Source organism: Tursiops truncatus, chromosome 17 (assembly GCF_011762595.2).
Source record: "Tursiops truncatus isolate mTurTru1 chromosome 17, mTurTru1.mat.Y, whole genome shotgun sequence".
Lineage (NCBI taxonomy): Eukaryota > Metazoa > Chordata > Mammalia > Artiodactyla > Delphinidae > Tursiops > Tursiops truncatus.
In genome coordinates, this window is record NC_047050.1 from 72,210,410 (window position 1) to 72,221,380 (window position 10,971).

A 10,971-nucleotide genomic window follows, 5' to 3' on the forward strand; every position below is an offset into this window, starting at 1 on the left:
GTAGATGGATGGCTAGGTAGGTAGGTAGATAGATAGAGATTGAGGGTGAGAGAGCACGCTGAAATAGTTTTTACTTTTGGAGTGCAATCAAATGTAGTCAAAAAGGAGACCGTTTCCATAGTGAATGGGTTGGAGAGAGGTTAAGACTTGAGTGACGTGAGGTGCTGTCGGTTCATCCAGGTGAGGCACTTGAAATGGAAATGAAGATAATGGTGAAGTTTCAAAGAATGTTAAGGAGGTTGACTCATGAGAGCAAATTACAGGAACATGTGACAAACGGCAGCTCTTTTGTAGAAACCAGGCTGTGAGTCTAGATAGAAGGTACAGACTAAGGCAAAATCCTTATCTGTGAGCAGATAGAGGGTTAGCTGATCACAAACAGAATCTATGTGTTAAGACTGGTCAGCAAGGATCCTTTGGCTGTCCGAGGTGAGATGCATGGACCAAAGATTCTGGGGAGGAAGAGGGGGAGTTTTGAGTGGTCACCCTGGACCACGTGGAGAGAACCTTTTCAGAGGATCATCAACTCCCTGATGAGAGCATTGATGAGGGTTATATTGCTTCCTCTGATTAGCTTCCAGGGGAAAAGAAGATGACAAAGTACAGTTTGGGGGAAGAAAAGTTTTATTTTGTAGAGGGGAAACAAACCCCTCAACAAGGGGTCCTGAACAAGAGGAGCCTGACACAGGTAAGAAAAGAAACGGGCAAGACACAGAAGTAACTTTTAGTGATGCTTGAAAAAACAAGAGAAAATCAAAGTGTAGAATAGTTACAAGCAAAGTAGGGAACAGAATCCACATATGGAACAAAGAGAGTCCCAGTTGTATACATTGCAAAGGTACGAATGAGTGGAGCCTGCAGACGAGCTGATACATGGAAGAAAGATGAAAGGAAGTACACCTGGACCTGAGCAGAAAGTCTGAGGTTTGGGGATGCCCAGGATAAGGCATTATCATGTACTTCCCTCTCTACACGCTAAGGGTGAACCTCAGCTGCTCTCTTTAAACAAGGATTGACTATGAATACAATTCAATTTAGCCGCTGTTTATCCATTGCCTACTAGATGCAATGCATTGTACTTAGGGCTATGGGAACTAAGGAGATGAATAAAGCATGGAGTCTGCTCTCTAAGAGCCCACAGCTGAGCTGGGGGACACATGTAAACAAGTGGCTCTAACAAGAACAGAAAATAAAATGACAGCTAAATAGAGCGCCCAGCAGCCCACTGTGAGCAATCCCTCAGGAGGAAATCTGTAATTCCAGCTGGGTGTGTTGGGGAAAATTCCCGGAAGGAGCTGTTGCTTGACCCATGTTAGGAAGGTTTTATCTGGAAGGAGGGAATGGGGTGGAATGTGGGCAGAGGAAACACCGTGAACAGAGGCAGGAAGGCAGGAAACTATGGGGTGTGCTCAACACGTCCGTCGGTTACTGTACTTTGTCCTCAAGGTCATCCCCAATGACAGTGTCAGGAGGAATCTTTCCTCCTCCGCCTGCAACAGCACTTTCTTCCATAAGGCATCTCTCCCCAATATTAACATGCTCTGTTGACTTGTCTTCTGCATCTCACTCAGAATTTTTGCTTCTGGGGGCAAGAACCAGGCTCCACTCACCCCTTTATTCTCTAACTGGCGTAGTTCCCGGCACAAGGCTGGTCCTCAAGGACTCTAAGGAAGACCATGACAGAGTTGATCTTGCATTCAGTAGGCAATTATGAAACAGCAAAGGTTTTGCATATTTTTGAAAGATGTCTTGAACAATTTGGTACCACTTCTATGAGAGAGGAAGTGGAAGAGGTATAGGATGAGTTGTCTAGAGGAGAGGGCAGTGATGGTGTCTCTGGGGTGAGGAGTGGTGAGACGGTGTGTCACTTATCGCTAGGGTTAATCATAGAGAACTCATGAAGGTGAGCCAACCTGAGAGCAGAATGGAATTTTGCTTGGATTTCTTGATCAGAGTAAACCAAAAGGAGTTTACCTTAATAACTGGTGATCTTTCTTTTCAACACGATTGAGCACATCCTCATAGGTGATGAATCTGCATATGTAATATTTTCCCCGTCACTTATTGTCAGATGTGCTTCACTTTTGCAAGCAGCTCTTTTCTTTTCTGGGTTAGTTTCCACCTCGTGCAGTGGTGATACCCAAACACTCACCTCCAAGAAGAAGCATCCCACCGTTTCTTCATCTCCGTCAGAGCTCCCTTTGCACTTTGTGTCTGTAACACGTTCTCTGGAAATGGTCTGGAAGGACCCAAACACTCACCTCCAAGAAGAAGCATCCCACCGTTTCTTCATCTCCGTCAGAGCTCCCTTTGCACTTTGTGTCTGTAACACGTTCTCTGGAAGTGGTCTGGAAGGGAAAGGAGAGATCACTGGGCTAAATGTTCATTTAAAAAGATTGGAATATAGTTGATTTACAATGTTGTGTTAGTTTCAAGTGTACAGCAAAGTGATTCAGTGATTTCAAGTGTACAGCAAAGTTGTTTCAAAGTGATTTCAAGTGTACAGCAAAGTGATTTCAAAGTGATTTCAAGTGTACAGCAAAGTGATCTATATGTATAGATATAATACATATATATATATTTTTCAGATTCTTTTCCCTTGTAGGTTATTACAAAATATTGAGTATAGTTCCCTGTGCTATACAGTAGGTCCTTGCTGGTTATCTATTTTATATCTGATAGTGTATATATGTTAATCCTAAACTCCTAATTTATCCTCCTCCCTCTTTTCCCTTCGGTAACTGTAAGTTTGTTTTCTATGTCTGTGGGTCTATTTCTGTTTTATATATAAGTTCATTTGTATCATTTTTTTAGATTCTACATATAAGCCATGTTACATGACACTTGTCTTTCTCTGACTCACTTCACTTAGTATGTAATCTCTAGGTCCATCCATGTTGCTGCAAATGGCATTATTTCATTCTTTTTTTATACAATGGAATATTACTCAGCTATAAATGTTCATTTCACAGTAGCAAAATGAGACTTTGACTTTTTAATTAACTTGCCTAAAATCCCACAGGCTGTTAACAGCAGAGCTGAGCATAAAGATGCAAGTGAACAGACCCAGTCATTCAAAACTTAGTCAACCCAGTGGGTCTTCACTAAATGATGATGACAGTGGTGTTCAATTAGATCAAGGTATAATTTGGTGTCATCCACCATCAGAAAGAAGGCTCCGAGCAGATGATTTTTTTTATGTGATAGATTGTATATATGTTTATCAGTCGCACAATGTGCAAGAAGAAGGAAGAGAGGAACTGACATTTTCAACCACCTGTTTTATTTCATACATTATGTCAGGAAAGTTACAGGCATCATTTTATTCTTGCAGCCAGCCTGTGAATTAGATATTATTCCCGTTTCCAAATGAAGCGAATACTTAGAAACAGTAATCAACTTCCCCTGGGTCACACTAGCAAGTAATGGGGGCAAACTCAGCTTTGTCAGATCCCCTAAACCTCTGCCTCTCAGATCACAGATTCTTTGAGGTGTCATACAGGTGTTAAATAATAATCCCGCCTCACAAGAGTCCTAAAGAAGTCTTGAGAAAGGAGTCGCTGGCTCTGACAGGTTATGGGTGTGTGTTGAAGCTTGGTCCCGTCTTCTGCCATTCCCATACTCCCTTCTGGGATGTGAATCTCGCGTTGCCTCTGTCAGTATATATCAAACGTGGGCTTTCTCCTAACTGGGCTGATGCCCCAAGAATGTAAAGTTCTTCTTCTCGGAATGATGTAGAAAGTTCAAACTGCACGTTTTGTGGCTGCGTCTTTTTGCCGTCTTTCAAAGGTTCTAGGTCTGTTGCTGTTTGTGACACTGCAGCTCTGCACGGATGCTGGGGAGGTCGTATTTTTTCGTTTTTGCCGCGATGCCTTCAGCAGCTGCCTCTGTTGAAGCCACAATCTGCCTCCTCCTCCGATCTGACGAAGTGTGAAAAGTTTTTCAATATCCCTGGCCTTTGAGGTAAAAGAATTTCTCTCAGTCAGGGCAACCCGTTACTGTCCCAGTACCCAACCGCTGTTCCCCATGACGGCCATTCTGGGTCACTTTCTCCCTGGCACATCCCAAGTCTCCCTGGCACATTTGGGTTTTGAAGTATATATATGGGTTTTCAAAGAACCTCAGGCATAAATATTTCTGCCGGAAAATAGGAATGATTTCATGAGTGTGAAAGTAGTTTATAAATGAAGCGGGTGGTATCAAGTTGCCATTGCTCTGGAGGACAGGGAGTCAGGTCATTTACGCTTTCCCGCAAATGTTGTTCTGTTACAGTGCACTGCTGGGCTACATTACTTTTCTTTGAGCCTTTTAATGTATTTTTGGGAGAGGGCTGGTCAGTGAAATGACGGATGGTGAGTTCTTGCAGAAAGGCAGGCTTGCCCCGGGAAAGAGGTGCTCGCCACTTCTGAATTCAGACTGTAAACGGCAGCGGGCATTTGACTGCTAAGGCTTCTGGTCACATCTGGCAGCGTGATGCATGAGACCCCAAGCTGCAGTAAAAGGAAAGTAGATTGCAGCTCGCCTGGTCACCTGAGGTTGATAGTGGAGCTTGGCAAGGGGGTGGGGTGCGAGCAGCCAGGGGTCTGGGAATGGTGCCAGGAACGGAAGCAGTGGTCACCTGCTGAAACAAGGAGGAATGGGACCCGTTTGCTTTTCTTCTACAAAAATAGAAATTGACCTGAGAACTGCATTCCAGAGCACCAGAGTCAAATCAGGAGGCATCACAGCAAACACCTCAATTTGCTTGTTTGCCAGTAGGGTTTCACTGAGTATTCACATCTTCAAGAGGTGACTTGGGGATGACGGGGGTAAAGAGAACACCGACAGAAGGGGCTTCAAGTCCCACCATCTGTGGACTGAGCAAGGGGCTCGTATCTATTTTCTACATTGTGGCTCCAAGGAAGGTTTTGCTTCATCTGAAAAATGGTTTGCTGCTTCTGAAGACAGTTTGAAAACTACCAATTTTGTCCAGAATACCTAGAGTAGCTTTGAAACCCTGCAGACACTTCCTGAATCTACAGAAAGCATTAGATAACTAATGAGGACCGACTGTATAGCACACGGAACTCTACTCAGTGCTCTGTGGTGACCTCAATGGGAAGGAAATCCAAAAAAGAGGGGATATATGTATACGTATAGCTGATTCACTTTGCTGTACCGTCGAAGCTAACACAACACTGTAAAGCAGCTCTACTCCAATAAAGATTAATTAAAACAAACGAACAAAAAAGTTAAGCATGAAAAGATTAAAACTGGGATTCAAAATAAAATAACATTTTTCAGTTAAAAAAAAAAAAAGACATCCAATAGAAGGGGTGCTAGAGTGATAGGGTCTGTCTTAGGGCAGTTTCTTCCAAGAAAGACACTTCAGGACAAGGATCTGAGTGCAAGGGATTTTCGAAGGAGAGCCTACAAGTAAAAGCATTGGTGGAGGGTGGAGGGTGCAAGATAGGGAAGGGGTAGGAGGGAGGCAAGGCTGAAATTTCAGGAGGAGTCCCGGCCTCGGCCTGATCCCACAGGGAGCTCTGGAGCAGAAGAGGAGGCGGCGTGACCTCCCGTCTGGGAATGAGGAGGGTCGTCGTGTGGCCGTGGGAAGGCTCCTTGGCCGCTCAGGACAGGTTCCCTCTCCTGCAGATCAGGGGGACTGGCCGGCATGACCTCTGAGGCCCCTGGGAGCCCTCGCTTCCTTTGACCTTGGGGCAGCAGGGTACCATTCACCTGTTGTTCAGACTCCAGCTTTATATTCATCACTTACTGTACAGAACTCATCTCAGACTTTGCAGTGTATAAGGTGCAGTTCTGGGCACTGTGGAAATAAGAAAGGTGATGGGGGTAGAACAGCCATTTACACTGAGATTTCACATCTGTTTGTTCATTTAATCCTCACAACAGCTTGCAAGGTAGGCAACTCCCCTCATGCTCCCCGTCTGGCTGGCGGCACCAGCTTGGGGCAAAAACACATTGATGTTTCTTAAGTTTTTTGAGTCACTGCTCTAGGATTTAACTACCAGATTTGAAGAATTGCTGTCTTCCTCTCAAGGTCTCCCTGTGCCCTAATTTGCTAAAAGTTCTAAAATTCACAAAGAACATTTCACTTTGTCTTCACCACATTTCTGTTGATGAGGTACCCAAGGAATAGGGCCTTTAATTTTTTTTCTTTCATTGGAATGTGGACATTTTGGGGTCACTGATAACATTTGCTTCCTGCAGTTGGGGAGCATTAATTATCTGTCGGAAAATTACTACTGAAGCTCTTTGGTTTCATATCAGGAAAACCCACCACCTATTGTTCTGCTGAATGGAGCACTTGGCCATTTTTTTTTTTTTCTTTGCGGTACGCGCGGGCCTCTCGCTGTTGTGGCCTCTCCCGTTGCGGAGCACAGGCTCCGGACACACAGGCTCAGCGGCCATGGCTCACGGGCCCAGCCGCTCCGCGGCATGTGGGATCTTCCCGGACCGGGACACGAACCCGTGTCCCCTGCATCGGCAGGCAGACTCTAAACCATTGCACCACCAGGGAAGTACCACTTGGCCTTTTGATGTAAGTTGAGCGTGTCTTTCTCCTGACCCAGCCCTTGGAGAATTACTCCTCCTAAATGTGGATTTGTGCTGGACTCTTGGTGTTCTCAACCTGCTCTATTTAAGTTGAGAAACAAATGCCAACAACAACGACTGCCCTGTCTGTCCTAGGCAATCAGATTCCATCCCGTAGGTGGAAGGAAGAACAGGGCGTGTCCTGAAGAAATGGGTGCTCCCTGCTTTCTCACATTCTGGTCAGAAAAGAAGCCAGCCTGAGCCAGATGTGGGCAGGGAGCTGGAGGGGACCTTCTTTCTGTGTACCAAGGAATGGCTGTCTGGTCTCTGAAGGAGGGATTGGCAGGGGGGTCTCATCAGTGAGGATTGGATGCCTCCTCCACCAGGAAGGCTGCCAGCTGTGAAATGAAATCCCAAGTTTGAGTTAACAGTTGTGAGACCCAGGAACAACCTCGGGAGAAACATACGCCACTCGTTGCTTTCTGTTGGCTATTCCTCTAGCATGGAGTAAGGTTTGCCAAATCCCAGGCAATGTTAGAAACCGGCGGGGTAGTGGGTGCGGAGAAGTGAACAGAGAAGATTGTGCCCAAGCTTAGAACAAACCAGGATACTTTCTGTAAAAGAAATTGTGGAGTAATGACAACTTGGACCGTGAATGGCTGGAGAAAGAAGAAATATCTGCAACCAGAGCGGGTTAGTAGAACCATTAAGCAATGCTTGGAGAGCCATAGTCATTTCGGAGAGGGGGCAGCCCCAGGAGAAAGACCGGATGCTTTGTCGATTCACAGTCATGGGGGTGGCAGTTTCTCTAACTTGAATATTAAAGGAAATATGTCTTTGATGTCTTTCCCAGGATAGTGAAGTGGAACAAAGCAATAATATTTTTGAGTTAGGAGTAACAGTGACACTTATTACATGCCATATGTTTTGTTTTACATTTATTAGCTCATTTAATCATCATAAGAATCCTATGGGGAAACTGAGGCACAGAGAAGTTAAATGACCTGCTGAGATCTGCAAGTGATCAAGGTGGGCATCAGTTGCATATACAGCTATTTTCTCCTTCTATATAATAGTTGAGGATTCTGAGTCCTATAACCCATTTGATAAATTACCAGAGGCGAGCTGGGATTTGAGGCCTGATTGTGTCTTCAGATCTGTGCTCTTTTCTCTCCTTCTGCATCGTGAAAGGAATGAACGGAATCAGGTCCTTCTATTCTGTCCTGTGTCCACTTTGTTGTTGGGGACTTTTCTGTCTTGTCTACACGTCCTAGTCCCTATGGCTTCTAAATCCATAGGATTTAAACCACACACATATATATACACGTGTTTCCGCATGCACGCAAACTCACACACATACAAACATAGATACGCACACATGCACATATGCACTCACATATGTGCCCACCCATGCATAGACACATGCACATACACAGACGCGTATATTCAAATACATGTACACACATGTGCCCACACTTATGTGCCCACACATGCATACACACAGATGCACATACACACACACACACGCCCACACATGCGTATACACACAGAAACACACATCTCCTTTCATTGCTGAAATAGCACTACTCAGGCAGTGACAGGGAAGGTAGGCTGATTCACACTGTGGCTGACTTTGTTGGTTTTAGAGGATTTTTGAAACGTTTGAAAGGATATTGTTGGTGGCAAATAGACATTTAAAAAATGTCAGGTCACCCTCAGAATGGACGCTCCTCCCGTAATAGACTTACGTTGGCCGCTTAACTGCCACACCACCTCCTACAGATGGGCCCCCGCTCCTTGTCTAGACATTTCAGACGGCTGAGAAGGGCGGCTCTCTCCTACAGAGACAGTGCTCCAGAGACAGCGCTCACGGAGATTACATGGAATTAGGTGATGGGCAGAGGGAGACCCTTCATTACACAGAGATCAGACAATCTACTGAATAAACTGTGGGGCTGGCGTGTCCTGGGGAAGGGAGCAGACGTGGATTTGGACCTCTGTTCTGTGCTGGCTGTGCAGCCTTCGCGTCTTTGACCTTGAGTGTCCTTGCCTAAGACGCATGGGGTCAGACTCCTAATTTCTGCGGATGGTGTGAGGGTTGGTGGTGCTCACTGTTGGGTCTAACCCAGTGCAGAGGGCATAGTCGGAGCTCAAAAAATAGCAGCTATAGTTACCACGATTTCTGCTTTTAAAAATTGAATAAAATGATCAACTTGCTCTTGGCTGTATTTGCCAAGTATCTTAGGACTGAAGGATTCCTGTGATCTCCTAAAAGCCGTCCTGGTTCTTCCCAGGTTTCAATCCAACCAGCCTCCACTGAGTACTTATGACGTGAACAGACATAATGTGAGTCCCATCTCCGGGCAACACGGAGCAGTCGACGCCCCCATTATGCACAAGGAACCTCCCATCTCTTGCTCCCGTGCTGCTGTGTGGTGGAACTTGGTCCTCTGGCCTCCCTTGTCTCTACCAGGCGCCAGATGGCTCAGCAGAGCCCTGGCAGGAACATCAGAACTTGGTTGGATTGCCACTTACCTCCTTGGTGGTGGAGGAGGAACATTGAGGACGTAGGAGTAACAGCCAGTTTGAGTTTGGGGCGGAGGTTCTTGACCCTGGCTGCATATGAACATCGCTTGGGGAGTCCTTAAGACCCCCAACACCCCCAAAACAAAATCCTATTCCAACTTAATCTGAATTTCTGGAAATGGCATCAGAGTGGCAGGGAAGGTAAAGCTCCTGGTGCTTCCCATGCTCCCAAGCTCGAGAACCGTGGGTCTGGAACCTGCAGATTCCACACACCACCATCAAGGCTACATTCCTCTATCCCACTGCTTCCCGACTTGCTTGATGAGGAGAATCCCCTAAGGTGTTTGTTTGTTAAGGGTCCCCCAGGCTTCTTCCTGTAGATTATAGTTCTTTCCATCTGGGGTGGCCCCTGAAACTTAGAGATTTAAAAAAAAAAATAAATGTATTTATTTTTTTATTTTTGGCTGCATTGGGTCTTCGTTGCTGCGTGCGGGCTTTCTCTAGTTGCGGCAAGCGGGGGCCACTCTTCGTTTCGGTGCGCGGGCTTGTCATTGCGGTGGCTTCTCTTGTTGCGGAGCACAGGCTCTAGGCACGCGGGCTTCAGTAGTTGTGGCTCGCAGGCTCTAGAGTGCAGGCTCAGTAGTTGTGGCACACGGGTTTAGTTGCTCTGTGGCGTGTGGGATCTCCCCAGACCACGGCTCGAACCTGTGTCCCCTGCATTGGCAGGCATATTCTTAACCACTGCGCCACCAGGGACCAGTCATCTGGAAGCTGGTAAAGACTCAGGGGAACGTGTTTGCCACTGACGCCATTCTGCCCACACTGACGAGCTGCACCCGCTCTGTGTATTCCCGGGACATGGTTGTCCAGAGAGTCGGGTCCAAGCTCTTCTTTGACAAGAGGGACAAAACTGTGACTTTGACCTCCTGACGGTGAGTGAGGCAGCCAACGAGTCCCCTCAAGATGAAGGTAACTCCTTCAACTCGCCCCGCAACCTGGCCATGGAAGCAAACCTACATCAACCACCACTTCTGCCCACAGTACTTGAGGATGGGGAAGGAAAGATACCACTTCCCCACCCTAAACCCGTTTGTGGAGGACGACATGGATAAGAATGGGGTCGCCTCTGTGGCACGCCGTCACCACAGGTGGAATCTTGGAGTTGACACTGACCTCATCGTCCGCTGTGAGCACGACAGCGTCATGACCGGCGCCAGTGGGGTTGTGTCCTTCATCAACATCAAGACCCTCAACGAGTGGGACTCCAGGCACCCTAATGGCGTTGACTGGCGTCAGAAGCTGGGTTTTCAGTGAGGGGCCGTCATTGCCACCAAGATGAAGAACAACAGCTACAAGCTGGCCTGCTGGACCTGCTGTGCTTTGCTGGCCGGATCCGAGTACCTCAAGCTTGGTTACGTGTCCTGGTACCACGTGAAAGACTCCTCATGCCACGTCATCCTGGGCGCCCAGCAGTTCAAGCCCAATGAGTTTGCCAGCCAGATCAACCCGAGCGTGGAGAACGCCTGGGGCATCCTGTGCTGCGTCATCGACACCTGCATGAAGCTGGAGGAGGGCAAGTACCTCAGCCTCAGGGACACCAGCAAGCAGGTCGTCCGTGTCTATAGCCTGCCCGACGGCACCTTCAGCTGGGCTGAGGACGAGGAGGAGGAGGAGGAGGAAGAAGAAACCTAAACCAGACAGTGAGGTGGAGCTGGGGTCTGGGATTCTGCCTAGTTGGGGAGGGCCTTGGATACCTGGTGGAATGTTTGTCTGATTGCCGCTCTCTGCAGCTTGTCAGTTGGAATAAAGGATAAGTCTATTTAGTCTCTTAAAAAAAAAAAAAAAAGAGGGCTTCCCTGGTGGCGCAGTGGTTGAGAGTCCGCCTGCCGATGCAGGGGACGTGGGTTCGCG

The 10,971-nt window shown here is 47.0% G+C and overlaps 1 pseudogene; it reads left to right on the forward strand.

Annotated features, from left to right (window-relative positions):
* Positions 1 to 3,868: 3,868 nt before the first annotated feature.
* LOC117308653 (eukaryotic translation initiation factor 3 subunit D pseudogene) lies at positions 3,869 to 10,752 on the forward strand (annotated as a pseudogene).
* The last annotated feature ends 219 nt before the right edge of the window (positions 10,753 to 10,971 follow it).